This window comes from Ictidomys tridecemlineatus, chromosome 10, assembly GCF_052094955.1.
Source record: "Ictidomys tridecemlineatus isolate mIctTri1 chromosome 10, mIctTri1.hap1, whole genome shotgun sequence".
Taxonomy (NCBI): Eukaryota; Metazoa; Chordata; class Mammalia; order Rodentia; family Sciuridae; genus Ictidomys; species Ictidomys tridecemlineatus.
The window spans coordinates 46,713,503-46,736,209 of NC_135486.1; the positions used below are offsets into that span (position 1 = coordinate 46,713,503).

At 38.8% G+C, this 22,707-nt stretch overlaps 1 non-coding gene across 1 annotated transcript; it reads left to right on the forward strand.

The window, feature by feature from the left end:
- The first annotated feature begins 21,944 nt into the window (after window positions 1–21,944).
- Window positions 21,945–22,018, forward strand: Trnav-cac (transfer RNA valine (anticodon CAC)). Its single transcript has one exon. It is a non-coding gene; the product is annotated as a tRNA-Val (tRNA).
- The last annotated feature ends 689 nt before the right edge of the window (window positions 22,019–22,707 follow it).

The following is a 22,707-nucleotide window of genomic DNA, read 5'->3' on the forward strand; positions in this document are numbered from 1 at the left end:
TGACCTCCTGGGCCAACTTTTCCCATTTGAAAAACAGAGAGATGAAGGGACTCGCCTAAGTTCACAGAGTTGGACAAAGCCAGGGCTAGAATCCAGACCCCTTGCTTTCCTGTCAACTATAGCACACTGCCTCCCGCCCTCCAGGCTTTGGAGGATTCTTGTAGAGCAACTGATAAGGATCAATTTTGACAAGGCTGATTAACCCGCCAAGAATTCCCCCGGACTGCCAACGTTATCATGTAGGTTTATTTATTCATGGTCCATATGTAAGCATGTGGGCTGGAGGGAGGGGAAGCATGAGATAATAGGGATTGTACTGTATCCCAGCACTTGTGGGATACAGTAGATAGTGATAGCTATTATCTTTTTATTAGTCAAGCAAGATTCCCATCACTCATTATTTCAGTAACTACCTTCCCTCTCCCTTTGCCATTCACAGAGGCTGGCCAGTGAAAGGGCTTGCTAGTCATAGCTCCCCACTCCTTCCCCTCCTCCAAGAGTGATGGTTCAGGGGAGGGAATGAATTCCACCTGGACCTTTCCAAGTCCTTCTGTGGTATGTGAAGCTAGAGAAACAACTGTTTTGTGTTGGGAGTCATGGTGCCACAAGGATATAAAGTTAAAGGATAATGGCCATCTTTCTAACCACCTAGAGAAGACCTACTATAGAGGCAGATAAGACTTGCTAAGCAGAGACCTGGACAGAGGATGGAGTTTCATTTCTAATCCTTCTGCCCTGGCACCTAAAACTCCTCTCATGTTTCATTTGAGTTACCATAAGTTATTATGCCTCACTACAAATGTTTATCAATTCCATTTTCCTTAAAAGAGAGTCTGATTTCTATTTTTATCACCTACAATGAAGTGTTTTGTAGGTCTACAAATTACCCAGAAATACTTTTTAAGTTAATATACTGTCTACAGTCGCTATGGGTTTAGGGTTTTGTCTCCTTTCCTCTGATCCTAATTAAGCGTAGAGACAAGAGAATCTTTCAATACCAAACTCATGAATGAGAAGTGATTTACTTTCCGTGTGTCTTCTCTGTTGTCTATCCTGGTCAGCTCAACCAGGAATAATATGTTAGTAGTGTGGCCACGTGACACAGTTCCACTCTCTAACACAAGCCTTATACCTACACTCCCACAAACATCCAGGTGTTCTGCAACCCAGTCCCCTCAATTATGGGAACCAGGGTGCCACATCTGTATTGACTCTGGAAAAGGCAGCAGAGGGTAACAGAAGTAGCATCACATTGAGGCCTGAGAAAGTGTTTTAGTCCCACCTCCATCTTCCTCTTATTAGGAAACCCCCAGTTAAGTCATTTACCTTCTCTGGGTTTATCAGGTTACAAAAATATAATGATACTTAATATAATCCTAAGATATGTTCTGCCTGTTCTATTATTTTCAAAGAATAACTCAAATGCATCCTTTAGGAATGGTACCTTGGTCTAACTGTTCTTGTACCAAAGAGAAATCATGTTTAATCTCACTGTTTTTTTCATTAGTCTTTAGGAAAAGTCATGTGTGGTATCAGTAAGTATCCCTCAAATAGAAATCCCTGCTCCTGGCATGAAAGTGCAGCCCTGCCCTTCTTGACAAATTATTTGCTCCCCTTAGGGTTGAATCTTACATATGCCAGGGAAAGTAAATTTCTTCTGCAATATTAATTGCTGCAAAGGAGAAAGTCTGTATTTCAGGGCCTAGGAGGAAAGAGCTTTCCTCACGTTCTCACCTCTCCCGCCCAGGCTTGCTGTGACACATCCACCTCCCGGACTGTGAAGAGCCAGGTTGCTAGGAAACCAGGCCTAGGCAGCAGGCAGCAGAATAAAAAGGGAAGCAAATACTTCCTGGACTCCTGATCTAGTTTTAAAAGTCTGAGTTAGAGTACACATGGAGGTGGTTGGGGAAGGGAAGGGAGTATTAGGAAAGATGTAAGATGAAGCACTATGCAAGATGAGCACCACATGAGGCTGTGTAAGACACCAAAGGCTTATTGTCTTAAGCCATCCTTTCTGGGCCAGACCTTGTCTCAGGCCCCAGCGATTGAAATGCACATGCACTTGAATTACTCTGGACTGGGTAGTGTAGTTGAGCTCAGTGTTACTCAGAAGAGGACAATGGTCTCCTGATGGGATTCCCTTAGACACAAATTTAAAACTATTCTCTGGCAAGGTAAACCCTACCTACCTGGTCATTCTGTTAGCAGGTTTGCTTTGCACAGTGTCTGGCATATGGTTAGAGCTCAATAGATAATTATTATTGTCATTGTTATAATTGTTTTAACTGATGGGTATCGGCTGTTCATCTGCTTCCTCCAATCCTAAAACTTTGCTTCTATAATTATTTGAAAAGATTGAAATGTCTTTACAGGGGCTGGGGTTGTAGCTCAGTGGTAGAGTGCTTTCCTAGCACATGTGAGGCGCTGGGCTTGATTCTCAGCACCACATAAAAATAAATAAATAAATAAAACAAAGTATTGTGTCCATCAACAACTTTAAAAAATTTACAAAAATGTCTTTACAGTGTATCGTGTTTTCTTTTAATGCCTTTCTAAATGCTTCTTGCCCCATTTCTGTATATACTTGAGTTCCGAACTCAGTTTCCTTCAGCCAATCCATGGGCACAATCCACTCCAAAATATCTAACTTAACAAAATATGAACCACACACAAAACACATCTTGCCACGGGCACAAAAAGCCACCTTCCTTTCATTCCTGATCTTCACTTGTGGGATGTTTTAGAAGCATTTAAGTGGTATGGGGCCTGTTCCAGAAGTCATTGGCATTTGGTCGGTACCATCTACCTGGCCATCGCTGCTCACCTGTACAACTCTGTCTCCTACTGAAGTTCTGCCTGCTGCTCAGAGCAGCAGCTCCCAGAGCAGCACAGTAGCAGCAAGCTCTGCTTTAGAAGGAAAGAAATCACATCCTGGAATGATGTAATGTTTCCAAACATGTGGTGGTTGGGTCACATGAGATCTGACATCATCTGGAGCAGGGAGCTTCCGGGAATGCTGGCTCTAGCAACTTTGCCTGGCAGACAGAAAAGAAAACAGGGCAAAACAAAAGCAATGTGCCAGCTCCAAAAATCTGAGTAGTCAAATCACTAGGGAGAAGAAAGAGAATTGTACTACTTACCCCAGACACTCTACACCCTTACTCCTCTGCACTCAGACTAATTTATAATCAAAAGGACCTTGGGGGGCTTTGTCTGGTCCAAACTTCTGTCTCTCAGGAAGATGTATCTAAAACTTCAATGCATGTAAAGACTTCCAGGAGAATGATGCTTCAGAACCAGCTTTGGTAAGTGGCTCCAATGTCACACTACCTTTAGAGCAGTAGACTAGCCCTGATGTATCAGCAGGAACTAACCAGATGTGGAGGAGTGGCTGGGGAGGGGTGAGGTAGATTCTGCCACCAGGAATTCTTACGTAATCTAGTGGAGATCAGTAAATAAAGCTTCTGCAAGCCCCCTTGATATGGACTAAATACAATATTTTAAAAAGCAAACTTTGCCTTTACTGATCCTGATGATGTTTTTAGTTGCAAAATTTCAAATATATCAAAAACTTATAAGAATATTCAAAGTATGTATATATACCAGGCTCACCAATTAGTAACATTTTCCCATATTCGGTTTAGTCTTCTAAACACATACACATACACACACACACACACACACACACACACACACACACTTATATATCATACACTTTTATCTTTTAAGATACATGTGCACACATGTGTGTGCATGCGAACACACTCATGTCCCCAAATGTTACCTAAATACAAAAATAACCTGTCTCTGTCTTAAATTTTCTAAGCCACTATGATAAACTTTCAAACCTAATGTCATGCTTCCTCCCCACCTCAATCCTCTCATCTATGTGGAGAATGTCTTCTTTAGAACTATGAAGTTTATTCATGTGTTTATTTCTCACACTTGAAGAAAAATATACTTTTACCTTTCAGTATTAAAAAAGGACAGCTGTCATCACCATAAACATGCTATGGCCTCTTGATTTTTGCCAGAGGAAAGAAAAGTACTGAGCATGTAAAATTACTTATCTGGGGTCCTGGCCAAACTGGACAATGGCCAGCAATCAAACACTCTCAGTTTTCATCTTTTTTTTCTACCAACCACGCATGAGCAGATGTTCTGTGACTCTGACTTTTCTGTTCTGTGTTCTATTCAGCAAAGGTAGATAGCATGAGGCATTTCACAGGCAGACCTGGGTATTGAACTCAACCTGTCAGTCTCACCTCTGTCATTTGCTTCCTCCCTATAATGGGGCCTATAATGTAAAGATAAGCATTATAAAAACACCTGTATGCTGGACCCCATCTTAACCAGTTTTCCCATTTTCTCCATGCATGTCCTCAAATACCCAATATATTCCAAATTTATATGTCTGTGCCCATCACCACTATGGTAAACAACTCAACAGTGGATTATTGAGCATCTACTATGTTTCAATGTTAGATCCTTGAGATCTCTGATATTATCCCACCCTTATAGAGTTAATACTCTAGCAGAGGAAACAGATATTAAGCAAGTGATTTCACTTGGGATACATGCTCTATTAGGGAAAGCTCAGGTTCTTAGGGGACCCACTATAGAGGGAGAGGGCCTAATCTAGATCAGATAATGAGACACAGCAAAGGAATAAAATGGTCTGGTAGGTGAAGCTGTCCAGGGTCAATGCTCACATAGGACACAGTGATTTACTACACATTCCAGTCAAGCCAGGTAACAGGTATACGTGCAGGAGATCAGCTCTAGTCTTCCACTTCTGAGAGGAAAGTGTCTAGTGGACTCCCTCACTGGTTCAGCCACTGCCTCTGGAAAGTGACTGGTTGTCAGTAACAAAGGCTTGTCAGAGCCTGAGCAGATGCTTGATAAAAGTGGTGCTCTCTGTTACATTACAGGTGAGAAAATGAGGCTGAGAAGGTTATACAACTTGCAGGAGGCAGCTGGAACTGAACATGAGTTAGTTTGATCCCAGATTTCCTATGCTGAGAGACTATCAAGGAGATCCTGAATCTGTAGGAATGTGAGGAGTATATTGATAACCTTCCAGATCTGAGAACAGACTCACAGGGCTCTGCAACTTATAGAAAGGTGGCCAGCTGCTGTTTCTACCCATGGCACATAATATATTTTGAATAAATTGCCTTTTCTCTCCAACATTGCTTTTCATTATCTATTGAGGATTTCTAGGCCTGACAAATTGTTTCACTTAGCTAAGTGTTGGAATTACAATAGAAAATACTCATTAGGGGCCTGGGGTTGTAGAGTGGTAGAGTGCTTGTCTAACATGTGTGAAGCACTGAGTTTGCTGCTTAGCACCATGTAAAAATAAATAAATAAAGGCATTGTGTCCAATTACAATATATACATGTGTGTGTGTGTGTGTGTATACACACACATATACAAACACACACACACACACACATATGTACATATAAAGAAAATACTCACCAGGATGTGTATCTATTCTGGCATAATTTTCTCTCCATTTCTAAACTGAGAACCATTTATTTTTTTTTCCCCTGGAGTTCATGTTTAAAGTCTGGGCAGCTATTCAAGGAGGGAATGCACACCCATCCTGGATTAATATAGAGACAAAACACTTTTTTGACCCATGCTTCACTTTATAATGTGAACTCAACCTTACTAGCATTTAACTGTTAAAAATTTCCCATCACTAAATGCTAAGGGAGAATCAACACTACCAAAACTGCCCCTCTCAAGTGTTGAATTAAATTATGTTACATACACACTGAAAATACACACTCAAAAGTACAAAACTCAGTCAAATCAGACTTTCAGTTCCAGCTATAATAAAGGAGCTGGCATAGGTTCACATAATTATAAAACTGGACAAAATACATCAATAAACTTTTCAGGTATTAAACATCAAATACTACAGGCCTCAGGTTCTGAAAAAAGGGAATCACACAAAGAAACATCCACTTTCCTCCTGGCTTTCTGCTTGGGAGCCATTTCCAAAATGGCATAGGAAAATGGAACCAGAAAGTGATGAAGTCAGATGTTTGAATTTTAGGGATGATGTGACAGCTGAGATTTGTGAAACACGGTACTGAGAAGGAGGAAACTGCACCACCAGTTCACTTTGTGCTAGAACAAAACTTAGCACTCTCAAAAGACAGTAAATTTCATTGTATTATCTACAATGTACATATAACAATAAAAGAAATTACCCATAGAGGAAGACACAAGAAAACATGAACCCTAATTGAAAGAAAGACCATTCAATAAAAGCAAAACCGTATATGACAATTTCATAATTAGAAAACTGTAAAACATCTGTTATAAATATATTATAAAAATATAAAAATATAAATAGATGTAAAGGAAAATGTGCAAAGTGGACAAATGGGAAACTGACAAATGAAAACTATTTAAAAGAACCAAGTGGAAATCTAGAACTAAAAAATAAAATGTATAAAATGAAAAATGATTGACCATATTTGTTTATAAGAGATGTATATAAATAGATACAGATAAGTTAAAAATAAAATAATAGGAAACACTAATTATAAGTAAGTAGAATTTTTAAAATGTAAGAGTGATGAGAAAAACCCAAACCAAGAAAATAAAAGGAGTAATTGAAGAGGTTTAATATAAATTAATAGTCATTACAGAAAAAGAGAACAGAGGAAAGGAAGGGAAGGAATGTTCAAAGAAATAATGAGCTCTTCTTCTTTTTTTTTTTTTGTTTTTTTTTTTTATTGGTTGTTCAAAACATTACAGAGCTCAAGACATATCATCTTTCATACATTCGACTCAATTGGGTTTTGAACTCCCCAAATACATAATACAGACTCACTTCTGTTACATACTCACATTTTTACATAATGGCATATTAGTGACTGTTGTATTCTGCTACCTTTCCTATCCCCTACTATCCCCCCTCCCCTCCCCTCCCCTCCCAACATCCCTCTCTACCTCCTCTGCTGTTGTTCAATTCTCTCCCCTTTTTTTCCCCCCACCCCCTTGCCCCTCATAACCTCTTATTATTTTGTGTATCACTGAAGGTCTCCTACCATTTCCATATGTTTTCCCTTCTCTCTTCCTTTCTCTCCCCCCATTCATCTTAGTTTACTGTTAGTCTTTTCCTCATGCTCTTCCTTCCTGTTCTATTCTTAGTGGCTCTCTTTATATCAAAGAAGACATTTGACATTTGTTTTTTAGGGCTTGGCTAGCTTCACTTAGCATAATCTGCTCTAATGCCATCCATTTCCCTGCAAATTCTATGATTTTGTCGTTTCTTAGTGCTGCATAATACTCCATTGTGTATAGCTGCCACAATTTTTTTATCCACTCATCTATTGAAGGGCATCTAGGTTGGTTCCACAGTCTAGCTATTGTGAATTGTGCTGCTATAATCATTGATGTGGCCGTATCCGTATAGTGTGCTCTTTTAAGGTCCTCAGGGAATAGTCCAAGAAGGGCAATAGCTGGGTCAAATGGTGGATCCATTCCCAGCTTTCCCAGGAATCTCCATACTGCTTTCCAAATTGGCCTCACCATTTTGCAGTCCCACCAGCAGTGAACAAGTGTGCCCTTTTCCCCACATCCTCGCCAACACTTATTGTTGTTTGACTTCGTAATGGCTGCCAATCTTACAGGAGTGAAATGGTATCTTAGGGTGGTTTTGATTTGCATTTCTCTGATTGCTAGAGATGTTGAGCATTTTCTCATGTGCTTGTGGATTGATTGTATGTCCTCCTCTGAGAAGTGTCTGTTCAGGTCCTTGGCCCATTTGTTGATTGGATTATTTGTTATCTTATTGTTTAATTTTTTGAGTTCTTTGTACATTCTGGATATTAGGGCTCTGTCTGAGGTGTGAGGGGTAAAAATTTGTTCCCAGGATGTAGGCTCTCTATTTACCTCTTTTACTGTTTCTCTTGCTGAGAAAAAACTTTTTAGTTTAAGTAGGTCCCATTTGTTTATTCTTGTCATTAACTCTTGGGCTACGGGCGTTCTATTAAGGAATTTGGAGCCCGACCCCACAATATGTAGATCGTAGCCAACTTTTCCTTCTATCAGACGCAGTGTCTCTGTTTTTATATCTAGCTCCTTGATCCATTTTGAGTTAACTTTTGTGGCTGGCGAGAGAAAGGGATTCAATTTCATTTTGTTGCATATGGATTTCCAGTTTTCCCAGCACCATTTGTTGAAGATGCTATCCTTCCTCCATTGCATGTTTTTAGCCCCTTTATCAAATATAAGATAGTTGTAACTTTGTGGATTAGTCTCTGTGTCCTCTATTCTGTACCATTGGTCCACCTGCCTGTTTTGGTACCAGTACCATGCTGTTTTTGTTACTATTGCTTTGTAGTACAGTTTGAGCTCTGGTATCGCTATACCTCCAGATTCACACTTCCTGCTTAGAATTGCTTTTGCTATTCTGGGTCTTTTGTTTTTCCATATGAATTTCATGATTGCTTTATCTATTTCTACAAGAAATGTCTTTGGGATTCTGATTGGCATCGCATTAAACCTGTAGAGAACTTTGGGTAATATCGCCATTTTGATGATGTTAGTTCTGCCTATCCATGAACAGGGTACATTTTTCCATCTTCTGAGATCTTCTTCTATCTCTCTCTTTAAGGTTCTGTAGTTTTCATTGTATAAATCTTTCACCTCTTTTGTTAGGTTGATTCCCAATTATCTTATTTTCTTTGAGGATATTGTGAATGGAGTGGTTTTCCTTATTTCCATTTCAGAGGTTTTGTTGCTGATATACAGGAATGCCTTTGATTTGTGCGTGTTGATTTTATATCCTGCCACTTTGCTGAATTCATTTATTAACTCTAGCAGCTTCTTTGTAGATCCTTTTGGGTCTGTTAAGTAAATTATCATGTCATCTGCAAATAGCGATAATTTAATTTCTTCTTTTCCTATTTTTATGCCTTTAATTTCTTTTGTCTGTCTAATTGCTCTGGCTAGTACTTCGAGAACTAAATTGAATAGAAGTGGTGATAGAGGACATCCCTGTCTTGTTCCAGATTTTAGAGGGAATGCCTTCAGTTTTTCTCCGTTTAGGATGATGCTAGCCTGAGGTTTAGCATATATAGCTTTTACAATGTTGAGGTAAGTTCCTGATATCCCTAGTTTTTCTAATGTTTTGAACATAAAGGGATGTTGTATTTTGTCAAATGCTTTTTCTGCATCTATCGAGATGATCATATGGTTCTTGTCTTTAAGCCTATTGATGTGGTGAATAGCATGTATTGATTTCCGTATATTGAACCAGCCTTGCATCCCAGGGATGAATCCTACTTGATCATGGTGCACAAGTTTTCTGATATGTTTTTGTATTCGATTCGCCAGAATTTTATTGAGAATTTTTGCATCCAAGTTCATTAGAGATATTGGTCTGTAGTTTTCTTTCTTTGAAGTGTCTTTGTCTGGTTTTGGGATCAGGGTGATGTTGGCCTCATAGAATGAATTTGGAAGAGCTCCTTCTTTTTCTATTTCTTGAAATAGTTTGAAAAGTATTGGTATTAGTTCTTCTTTGAAGGTTTTGTAGAACTCCGCTGTATACCCATCAGGTCCAGGGCTTTTCTTGGTTGGTAGACTTTGGATGGCTTCTTCTATTTCTTCCTTTGTTATTGGTCTGTTTAAATTGTGTGTGTCTTCCTGTCTCAATCTGGGCAAATCATATGCCTTAAGAAATTTATCGATATCCTCGCTATCTTCTATTTTATTAGAATATAGGGTTTCAAAATACTTTCTAATTATCTTCTGTATTTCTGTAGTGTCTGTTGTGATATTGCCTTTTTCATCCCGTATATTAGTAATTTGAGTTCTCTCTCTTCTTCTTTTTGTTAGCATAGCTAAGGGCTTGTCTATCTTATTTATTTTTTCAAAGAACCAACTTTTAGTTTTATCAATTTTTTCAATGGTTTTTTTTGTTTCAATTTCATTTATTTCTGCTCTGATTTTAATTATTTCTTGTCTTCTACTACAATTGCTGTTGTTTTGTTCTTCCTTTTCTAGGTTTTTGAGGTGTAGTGTGAGTTCATTTATTTGTTGGTTTTTTCTTTTTTTGATGAAAGAACTCCAGGATATGAATTTCCCTCTTAAAACTGCTTTCATTGTGTCCCATAGATTCCGGTATGTTGTGTCTGTATTATCATTTGACTCTAAGAATTTTTTATCTCTTCCTTTATGTCTTCTGTAACCCATTGATCATTCAATAACATATTGTTCATTTTCCATGTGGTGTAGGATTTTTCCTTCCTTTTTTTATCATTGATTTCCAATTTCATTCCATTATGGTCAGATATGGTGCATGGTATTATCTCCACACTTTTATATTTACTAAGATTTGCCTTATGGCATAATATATGGTCTATTTTTGAGTAGGATCCATGTGCTGCTGAGAAGAACATGTATCCACTTGATGATGGTTGGTATATTCTATATATGTCAGTTAGGTCTAGGTTATTGATTGTGCTGTTGAGTTCTATAGTTTCTTTATTCAGCTTTTGTCTAGAGGATCTGTCTAATGGCGAGAGCGGTGTGTTGAAGTCACCCGTAATTATTGTGTTATGGTCTATTTGACTCTTGAACTTGAGGAGCGTTTGTTTTATGTAGATTGCAGCTCCATTGTTTGGTGCATACAAATTGATAATTGTTATGTCTTGTTGGTGGATGGTCCCTTTTAACAGTATATAGTGTCCTTCTTTATCCTTCTTAATTAACTTAGGTTTGAAGTTGATTTTATTTGATATGAGTATGGCCACTCCTGCTTGCTTCCGAGGGCCATGTGAGTGGTATGATTTTTCCCAACCTTTTACCTTCAGCCTGTGTATGTCTTTTCCTATCATATGAGTCTCCTGAAGGCAGCATATTGTTGGATTTGTTTTTTTGATCCAGGTTGCTAGCCTATGTCTCTTGATTGGTGAGTTTAGGCCATTAACATTTAAAGTTACAATTGATATATGATTTGTACTTCCAGTCATGCTTCTTTATTTATTTATTTTAGTTTGGCTAGTTTTACTTTTTTGGTTATTTTCCTCCTCCTTTACTGAGATACCTCTTGTTGTTAGTTTTGGGCACTATTTTTCAATTCCTCTTCTTGTAGTATATTGCTCAGAATGCTTTGCAGTGCTGGTTTTCTTGCTGCAAATTCTTTTAGCTTTTGTTTATCGTGAAAGATTTTAATTTCGTTGTCAAATCTGAAGCTCAATTTTGCTGGATACAGTATTCTTGGTTGAAATCCATTATTTTTCAGCGTTTGAAATACATTGTTCCAGGATCTTCTCGCTTTCAAAGTCTGTGCTAAGAAATCAGTCGTTAACCTAATTGGTTTACCCCTGAATGTAATCTGTCTCTTTTCTCTGGTAGCTTTTAATATTCTCTCCTTGTCCTGTATGTTGGCTATCTTCATAATTATGTGTCTTGGAGTTGGTCTATTATAGTTTTGAATGTTTGGGGTCCTGTAGGCTTCCAGGATTTGGCAATCCATTCCATCTTTCATCTCTGGGAAGTTTTCTACAATTATTTCATTTAATATGCTGTCCATTCCTTTGGTTTGAATCTCTGTGCCTTCTTCTATCCCGATGACTCTCAAATTTGGTTTTTTAATGACATCCCATATCTCTTGAATAGATTGTTCATGGGATTTAAGCATCTTTTCTGTGTTGACTATACTCTTTTCAAGTTGATAAACCTTGTCTTCATTATCTGATGTTCTGACTTCTACTTGATCAAGTCTATTTGTAATATTCTCGTTTGAGTTTTTAATTTGGTTTATAGTCTCCTGCAATTCTAGGATTATATTTTGATTCTTTTTTAAGATCTCTATCTCCTGGTAGAGCTCGTTCTTTGCCATTTGAATTTGTTTGTTTAATTCATTTTCAAAATATATTTTTATTGCTTGGACTTGCTGTCTCATGTCTTCTCTAATATTCCTTTCCATTTTAGTTAGGTATGCCTTGAGTTCTTTCCCTATCCCTGCTTCTGATGTTTCTATGTCCTCTTGTAGAATTAAGTTGTCTTGCATTGTTTGTACTCCTTTTTTCCCTTGTTTTCTCATGTTGTCCCCGTTGCTTTCCAGCTCTATTTGATTGTCGTGTTTCTACTCTCTTCTATAGATTTGTTTTGGTTCTGTATTACTCTGATGCCTCTCCTTAGTGTTGTTAAACTATGCCTGCTGACGTGGATTCCACTGTGAAGGAAGATCCGACGTCCGAGCTCCAGTGACGACACTACTTTGCTATGACCGGCCCCAGTTCCTTGCCTGGGTATCCTGATGAGGTGGTGTGACTGGACTGTCTCTGTTTGATTTCAGCTCCCAGTCGCGGCAGGCAGGCGGTCTCTAGCCGCCCAGTATCACAGGCCGAGGGCGGGTGATCGGTCACCTGCGGCCGGGTGTTCTCCTACCGCCCAGCTATGCGGGCAGTGGGTGAACTGTCGCCGGCGGGCCTGCAATTTCCAGCTGCCCAGTCTCGAGGGCCTTGCCTCTAGCCTCCTGGTTTCTCCTGCTAGCCTTCTGTAGCCGCAGGGCAGGCCTCACAAATCAGTGGGCCTGGATCTCCGGGGTCCCACAGTTGGCAATTGGGATCCCAGGCACTCTGTCCTTTGGATTTTCCTGCTTGCCCCTCCCCCAGCTCTAGCTAGACAGGTTTCCTTTTGGCTGCAGATGGGTAGGGGGGGTTGCAGGTCAGGTGCCTCTAGTTCCCCCCTAGTCTTTATGCAGGCTCACTCTGATTCTCCCTCCCCCGGCAAGCCTAGGAGAGAATTTATGCGAGTTCCCGATGTATGGGGGATGGGCTGAGTGCCACACACCTGTTTTGTTGTTGAGATCTGTCGGAGAATGGCGGTGGATATATCAGCTGTTCAAGATGCTGACTGCTGATTCCCTTGGTGGGGTGTCCGCTGTGGGGGATGGGACTGTACCGCTTCCTTCCCCGTCTAAACTCCCGTACTCAGCCCCGGGGTCAGTGCGGGCTTGGCTGGTGGGATTCCACCTGATCGCAGCCGAGCCTCTCCCTGCTTGCTAATTCTGAGCTCTTCTTCTTGAAGGACAAACATCTCCAGATTAAAAAGAACCACAAGTGTCTGATAAATAAAAAGCCAACTTTTTAGAATACCAGTGATAGAACATAAAGTTCTTAGTGAGAAAAGGAGAATATATACAAATTCTGGAATACGAATGGCATCAGACTTTTCAACCAAACTGATGGAAAGAAATGCCTTCAAAAGCCAAAGAAAAATGATTGACAATCTATTATTTTATTCAGTCAAGTTATCTTTAGAATATGACACTACATAAAAGACATTTTCAGCCTCAGTATGGTCCCCCAAATTTACTTCCCCTTTCCAAAACCCATTGAAGGATGTGCATTACCCATCAAAGGAGTAAACCAAGAACTAATCATCCAATAAACAGAGAACCTAACACCAACATGAGGAAGAAAATGAAAGTATCCGGAATTTTTGGCTGAGTGTCAAGCCTAGAGCATATCCAGTTCAGTTTGGATCAGGGTGACAAGAGCATATTAGGGATGTCTCCAGGGGAGAAAATGGGTTAATAGAGTATCTGATACACTTGGAAAAATATCAAGTGAGGATAATTTCACAGTTCCCTTTACAGTTAGGAATGAGCAAGTAACACAATTCTGGTGAAGAGGATGTGGGCTTCTTTCTATTAGGTGGTAATGCTAGATAAACTATTGTTCTCCAAAGAAAAAAAAAATAACAAAAGAGTGGCTGACACTCACATTATTGTCCTTACCCCTTCCTCCTGGCTGGTATGAGGATGTGGTATCTGGAAGATACAGGGAAGCTGTCTTGAGATGATCAGAACAAAAACCACACACTAAGAATCTGGTTATCATATGAATCAAGGATTCTGGAACACAGATGACATGATAACAGTGTTTCTCAAGGTGTGATAGGGAATGAGGTAATCTTAGATAGAACTGTACCCAAATGGAATTAAATAACATCAAATTACTCACACCAAATCTTTTTTACTGTTTTAATTCTCTGCTGAAATAACTGTTTTGCTTAATGTACAAATAGCCTAAGCTAACTATTGCCACTGCCTTCTATCTTCTCTTCAGAGTAGGGTATATCAGACATTTGTTAAATGTCAATTTTAATCACGCTCTGACATTCTCACAGGCTGTGTGCACCCTGCCCGGGACACTAGGTGCACCAATGAGATGAGGCTGTTCCCTGCTACAAGTCCCCCTTCTTGCCCTCTCCTGACTACGACCTAGGGACAATCAAAAACACTGATGAAATCCTCTCACACCTTTTGCTTATATACTCTACCCTGATGTCCAATAAAGATGCTTGCCCATGGATCCTCTCTTTCAGCTTCTTACCTGGTCAGGTCCAGCCCACTCCCTTGGCCGTCTTCCTATGTGGCCCCCAGTGTGATGTGGCACATCTCCCTCTGCAGGGTATATGATTTTAATTTCATATGCTACTCTGACTGTAATTTCCATAGCTGTGTCAGAGGAATCCTTAAAGATCCACAAGGGGAACTTGCTCCCCCATGTTCAACACAACAGTGTAAAGACCCAAATTTTCAAGATCAAAATGAAAAAATATAGTATTGTTGTGATAACATGGAAAAGTACATAGTAGATAACCAAGGAAAAAAATTATATATATATATTTAGTCGTAGATGGACACAATACCTTCATTTTATTGATTTATTTTTACATGGTGCTGAGGATCAAACCCAGTGCCTCACCTGTGCAAGGCAAGTATTCTACCACTGAGCTACAACCCCAGACCAAGAAAAAAATTTTTGAGAATCACTTCTTAACCAATTTGTCATAGAACAAAGGAGAAAGGTTTATTTTGGCTCACAGTTTTGATGGCATATTATGGCAGGGATCTGTGGTAGAGAAAAAAACATTCTCCTCATGGCAAGAAAGTGAAAGAGAGAAGGAGGAAGAGACCAAGGCTCCACAATCCCCTTCCAGGGCATGCTCCCAATGCCTGAAGACATTCCACTAGGTCCCACCTCTAAAAGGTTCCACCACCTCCAACAGCACCAAGTCAGAACTAGGCCTAGTTAACACATGGGCCTTTGGGGAACATTCCCTATGTGGAATGTTCCAAAGTATATCAACCCCATTACAGTCATCGTAATGTCCCTGTACTATAAAGCAGAAGAAGAAAAAAAAAAAAAAAGAAAGAAATAGCAGCTATTCCAATTCTAGCTCTAGTTCTAAGATAAGTATTTTATTCAAGGTAATCTTGCTTTCCATAATTGAATTGTGAAAATGATATCCTTTTGCCTCATAAAACTAATCACTCTTTAGAAGTTCCTCCCATTCTCCTTTTCTCCTGCTCCCAAAAGCTTTTTGAAAATAAATGAGCTGAGACATATTACTCATCTCTCTAGGTCTCTGTGTGACTTTCACATCTAATGTTTAACCCCAGGCCCTGGGGAGTCAGTTGTCCCTTCCAAACAGATTTGATAAAACAGCAGAAGGTTTCAGGGAAATGCAGGGAAAAAAAAAATCTAATTGCTGGCAGCAAGAACAGATTCAACCTTCAGTTTTCCAGATGTAGCTAGATTCTGTCCACACAGATACCATTTAAAATTTAATTTAAAATCCTTTGAGTTCTTCAAAAGAAGATATTTAATGAACTTTGGGAACTGATGACGATTTTAATTATTCACTGCCGCAGTCCGGCTGCAGCAAAATAACCGGGGGGGGGGGGGGGGGGGTGTCGAATAACTTCTGTACTTTGATACAGCAGGAGAGGGAGCCATTTATTGTAGGACAACAGAGCTATTTATACATTTTGCACAGCTTATCTTAATTAGCATAAACTAGATACGTCAGTCAACCAATAAAGAATCTCCACACTTAATAGCTCGCTTTTGTTACTTCTCAAACCACTCCCTCTGGCATTTTGCCAGGCACCATCCAGACTTGTTTATGAACTCTAACATTTCTCTGGCAAAATACCATGTGTTATTTTGACTTGTCTACAGACCTTAACAATTCACAATGTCCTTTTCTTAGTAAAATGAACCATCCCTCAAAAGAGGGAAAGGAAAATAGCAACAATTTGCCAGGCACTGTATCTTCTTTAATTTTCATAATCATCATGAGGAGTCGTATTATTATTGATGCTCAAACTGGAACTCACAGAAGACAGTCACATGATCAAAGTTACTCAGCCATTGAGTGATGAAGTTGGGTTTGGATGTGTTTGATCTGTTTGACCCTTTTTCTCTTTTTTCCCCTATTCCTAGACACTTTGGAATTTTGGCATTTTCATTGCTATAGAATATCATCCACTGAGCCAGCAATCCTTTTGAATACAGATTGACCTTGGGGCCTATATAGAAGCGATCACTAAATTATTGGTATTAAAGATTGAGCGTATCTAATCCAAGAATTCAAAATCTGAAACGCTCCAAAATCTGAAACTTTGAAGCACTGACATGATATCATGTGTGGAAAAATTCCACAGTATGAAATTTTGTTTCATGAACAAAATTATTTAAAATATTGTATAACATTGCCTTTAGACTATGTGTAGAAGGCATGTGTAAAACAACAAAAAAATGAAGTTTTCTCAAATTCTATCACCAAAAGATCTCATTATGTATAAATACATATTCTAAAATCTGAAAAAGTCTAAAATCTGAAATACTTCTAGGCCCATACATTTCAGATAAGGGATACTCAACTACCTGCTTCTTTTTAGATTTACTGGCTGCCTGCCCCCATGTGAAAAAAAATCCCAGTTCTATAGTGGACAAACAAAGGGCATAGCGCATAGGTTCTTTGCTCTCAAGGATACTGAAATCTAATTAGAGAAAGAAAATATGTAAACAGAAGCTGTGTGTCACCAGGTACTGATTAATAAGCCAACACCATCCTTATGGCTCTTCTATTGTTTTTTTCCTATTCTAAAGATAATAAGTGTACATGGTAGGAAAATTTCCTTTAACCCCACCATTTTTCTTTGACTCTTGTTTTTCAAAGCACAAGTGTATGTATATTTAGACATTTATTTGAATGAAATTTGTATATAGTTATATCCTAGTTTTCATTAACTATTATAAACACTGTTTCATGACATTAAAATTGTTTTAAAATACATTTTCACGCCAGTATAATATTCATAGTATTATAATTGATGTGTTATCACCTATGACTAGATACTTTTGATTGTTTAAAATTTTTGATACATGATATTGAATTAAAAATCCTAGGCTACAAATCTTTACTCATGTCTCTGCTTACTGACTTAGGATAAATTTATTCAGGAGGAATTTAGAATCCATTTTTGGAGACTCATATTACATGTTGAGAAGACATAAAATAGAGATTCCTAAGCAGAACTGAAGTACATTCACTTAGGGCACCTAGCCCTATGGACTAAATAAAGAACCACATTTTGTCTCCAATTCAATCACTAACTGGTTCCCAGTCATTGTGGTTTGATTTTTCCTCAGTAGTAGAGCTATCTACTATTTGAGAGTAAGCTTTCCCCTTCTTTCACTTTTTTGTTGTATCTCAACCCCCAACCAATTGAATGGTATTGCCCAAATTGGGGTAGGTCTTTCCCACTCAGTTCCCTGACCCACACACCAAGCATCTGGGGGGAATGACCTTATACACATACCCAAAGGTGTGTTTTGCCAATTTTCTAGACATTCTTCAATTTAATTAAGTCGACTACCAAAATTAATTACCACAATTCATATTGTCAGGTTGCTTGCTAACAATGTACAAATTCACATTTCCTTCATAAGAATATGTGATAGCATCTCTCACGTTGTATTCTCGCCAACACTGAATTGTATCTTTGAAAAAACTTTGATGTTTTGTTAGTTGTTTTCATGGAGTTCTGTGGCTCAGGCTGTTGGAGGAAGCCTAGATAACAGAAACATAATCGTGGTGAAAATTGATCAATCTCAATGAGTGGAACTGGCAATGACTATCTCTGGTTGAAATTGGAGAAAAAAAGTGTATCAATGGGAAAAGAAAATTATGAGTTCTGTTTATGACAAAATAATTTTGGATTTCCTGTGGGACATCTGAGCAGTGATAACTAGTAGGTAATTTAGCATCTGTATGTGGTCGTATGAGATGTAAATAGGTCACAATTAATATATGGAAAGTATAGAAAACCATGGTGCTATTATCCAAGGAGAGTTCAAAATGGGGAAGGAGTTGAACATGGAGTCTTGCGGAATATTAACACTTAAGGGGTTGATAAAGAAGAATAAATAGAAGGCTTACACACATACACATACTCAAAGAGGTAGAAAGAAAACTCAGAGAGAGTACTATTATGAAGTTAAATAAACAGACTTTCAGAAACATGATCCTATGTTCCAAAGAAAGAAAATGGATTAAGTGTTAGTGATTAGGAGATTATGTCTTAGCATTTGTGCTGCTATAAGTCCCTGAGACTAATTTAAATTTTTTTTCTCACAATTCAGGAGGCTAGGATGTCCAAAATATCATGTTCAGTTGTCCAGTGAGGGCTGCTTTCTTCTTCAAAAGGGGCACCTGCTGCATCTTCTGGAGGGTATTAACATGCTGCCCACACATGGCAGAAGGTGGAAGGGCAAATCAGACAAATGTTGACTGAAGCTTCTAAGGGCCTCAGTATCATTCCTGAGAGGAGCAGACCTCGTGGACTAATAACTTCTTAAAGTTTCCACCTCGTAATATCATTATACCAACTGAATTTTGTAGGGGACACATTAAAACCATAACAGATGGGGTTTTGATGACAAAAGTTAATGTTTTGGCTGATCTGCCTGTCAACCTTCAGTTTCCCTAAGGAGTGGCACAAGTAGAGTATCAAATACTAATTGCATTGCAATTTTATTAAGGGACAAGCCAATACCAATAACTAACTCTCCATGCAGATGTGGTGGGAAGAGTTGAAACTCTGGCTTAGACTTGAGGCATAAGTGGGATTTTCTATTTTGCATTTTCTTCCCCCTTTCTACTCTGACTCAAATCTAAAATTTAGGATTTCACCTGCCTCTGGCTAGCTGCATGAGGGAAGGATTTTGAGGTGAACAAGATTTTATGGGGCCTCCCCAGGGAACACCCTGAGTTCACTTATCCATCAAGTCACATGGAGTGTAAGATAGAGCTCAGAGAAAAACTGTGTGCCTATGCGATCACAAGGAACTCTACCATTTGGCCAGGAGGCAGCTCTGCCTTCTGGACATGTAAGTATGTTCTCGAAAGACTGGGAAAAAAAGGGCCGTCTGCTGCATCTTGTTCTTTTAATTGGAGTAAGGACTTTCTTTCTGCTCTCTAGGAATTTAAGTAAAGCTCAGATAATAGCATTTGAAAAATTATTGTCTTCTAAGAATAGACCCTATCGTTCATGAGGATAATCTAGAGCAGTGCTGTTCATTAGAATTTTCTGTGATGATGGAAATGCTGTCTAAATCTGTGCCGAACAATATGGTGGCCATTACTTATGTGTGGCCGTTGAACGTTTGAAATGTGATAATTGTGACTGAAGAACTGAATTTGAACTTTTATTTAAATTTAACTAGCTAAAACTTAAACAGCTCCATGTGGTTAGCAGTAACTGTGTTAGACAATGAAGTTTTAAGATTTCAGGGAATTGTGAGATCTGCTGGTTCTCCACAATACTCACGATAGCCTTCTTTTTGTATCTTCATCTTTATTTAACCTATTATTCCTAGTTGTTTTAGGTCAACTGTTATAGGTACAGTCAAGTAAACTTGATATAAGGTTAAGCATCCCTGATCCAAAAATCAAAGTGCCAAGGTAATGCCAGAGTGGAAAATTTCACATCTGTTCTCATGTGATGGGTCCTCGTCAAAACACAGGCACATTAAAAATATCCTATAAGACCTTATTATTACTGTATGTATATAGGTGACTGTATGACCAATGTGATTCTGCAACCTGTACAATCTGAAAAATGAGAAATTATACCCCATTTGATTCAAATGTATGAATTGTCAAGATCATTGTACTGTCATGTGTAACTAAAAAAAAAAACTTAAAAAAATATCCTATAAAATTAGGTAGAGGGGAGTGAAAGGAGGGGAGAGGGTATTGGAGTAGGAAGGATAGTAGAATGAATCAGACATTATTACCCTATGTACATATATAACTGTATGACCAGTGTGATTCTACATCATGTACAACCACAATGAGAACTTATACTCCATTATATACAATGTACCAAAGTGCATTCTACTGTCATATATAACTAATTAAAACGAATGAAAAAAATTTAAAATACTATAAAATTAGTTTCAGTGTATATTTAAGGTATTTGAAACAAATGAATTTTGTGTATTTTGTGTTTAAACTTGGGTCTTATTATGTATATGCAAAACCTGAAAAAAAAATCTGAAATACCTCTGGTCCCAAGCATTTCAGATAAGGGATACCTAACACATACAGAGTTTCAGGTTCCTGACCTATAACATAGGAATACCAATATCATAAAGATCACATGATGTCATTCAATAATGAATTCCAAATATTTAAATAACTTTGTCACTTGATTTGCAAATTGTCAGTTTTCTGGATTGATTTTTGTGAGTCAGGGTTCAAGCCCTCTGGTGCCATCCATAAATCACTGTTCTTTGGTTAAAGCAAATCCTAATAAGCATTGTGGATATACAGATAGTGGTGGTGGTGATGATGGGATGCAACTATGATCTACAGAAAGGAAAGCAGGCAATGAACCTCATTGCTGTACTCACATGATAAAACTGCCATGGAAATCAGACTCAACAAGGTAAATTCCAGTTTTGGTTCTACCAGCAGGCTTCCAGGGTCTGGCTCTTTTGGGCATAGAAATAATATACAAAAAGACATTTTCTTGAAGTATAGAAAAAAAATTTTTCTGTCTCTCAGAACATGGAGCTATCCTCTAGGTTGATGGAGCTGTGGATTGGTGGCATCCACTCATCAGAGTTTCCCTAGATATGGAAAGGAGTGAAAGATTTCTTTCTGGAGAGGGCATGAATGACTTTTTCAGAAACAGAGCCAGAGTTACTTAATAATGGTCCCATTCAAGAGGAACTGTTTACTAATGCCATAATCTTACTTATTCCTAAAGCCAAGGATGAACGAAAAGGAATTTAAGACTCTAACCAAACTGGAAGCAAATGAGTGATATAGGAAATCCTTCCCGTTCAGCAGTCCTGTAATGTTTTACCATGTGTGGGTGTTCACTGCCCCTATGGTGGACTACAATGAAGTCTAAGAGCTCAATTCTTTTAACATGGCAAAGTGACACGTCAGATGATAGGTCACTGGATGATCCAATGGCTTTGCTCAAGGCTGGTTTCCGTGCTTTATTGACTGATAATGAAGTTACTGAAGAATACTTATTGTCCCTACAGGATTCCTTTGTCTTAAGAAATAAACTTACATGTTCTTTAGATCTAGAAAATTAGAAATCATCTAAATTCTTCCATCTCATCTGGAACAGAGTGTTACAGAGATCATTAGTGAAGGACTCTAGGTAGAACCCAAGGTCCTCGTCATACCACAGTTACCCTTTCTTGGATGACTTGGGAATTGAGCTTCCATTTCTTCTTTTCTTCACTTTTTCCCTTTCCTTTTTGTTCAAATCTGAGACAGTCATTATAGAGAAATTAGTACAAATAGAGAAGTGTTAAAAGGAAAGTAGAAGAGACGAAGGAAAAGGAGAAACAGGAGGAAAAGAGAGAGGAGACGGAAAAGGAGAAGGAAGATAGAAAAGAGGATAGAGTGGTGAAGAAGGAGAAGAAAGAGGACAAGGAAGATTGGAAGGGAGAGTTGGAGGGTCCCTGGTGTTTCTTAGCAGTCATCTGCAAAGAATAGATATTTCCCTGGCAAGCCTAAAGAAGGATGGAAATGATTTCTCCTGGTTCTCCTTGCTGCAATAAGATGACTTCCAGGCTGGGGATATAGCTCAGTTGGTAGAGTACTTGCCTCACATGCACAAGGCCCTGGGTTCAAATTCCCAGTACCATCACCAATGAAATGACTTCCATTTGTGGCATTGTCCTTCTGGAGGGACTGTGGAAATCTATGTGGCACTGGGTCAGAAAGTACCATCTCAGGGGAAGGATCACAGGCCCTAGGACAGCCAAGCAGGAGTATCCATGGATTGACTTTTGGTGCTAGGATTAGAAGTAGGCTGATTGGCTGCCTGTGGCCAGCTCCGAACATTTTTATGTTCTCTTACCTCCAAGAAGTCAGGACAAAATCAGCAGGTCTTGAGAGAGAGAGAGAGAGACGTGTTCACTCAAGTGAGTCACCTTGTGGGAACTCCCGTGAAGCAAAGGTGTTGCCTGAGAAGTAGCACTGTGTTCTGTGGCTATGATCCTCAAAGTACTCATGGCAACACAGTTAGTTGGTACCTAAATTGTAATGCTCTCTTCTCTATGCATGGTGATCATTCACATCATCCATAAGATTTACTCTAATTTTAAAGTCTGTTTCTGTTGGTGGGAATAGATTTGCACAAAACCATCCACAGTTTCAAATAGCCTTTCTCTTGCCCAACTGTATGCAAGCTGGCCATGAAATAAAATAAGTCTAGCCAGCTCAGTCAATCAGTCCTTGACCTTGGGCCCCATGGTCCTGTGTTCTAATTGGTTTCATAAATTGTCCGATACTTAATAACAAACACATGTTCTAAACTTACCTTTTTGCTACCCT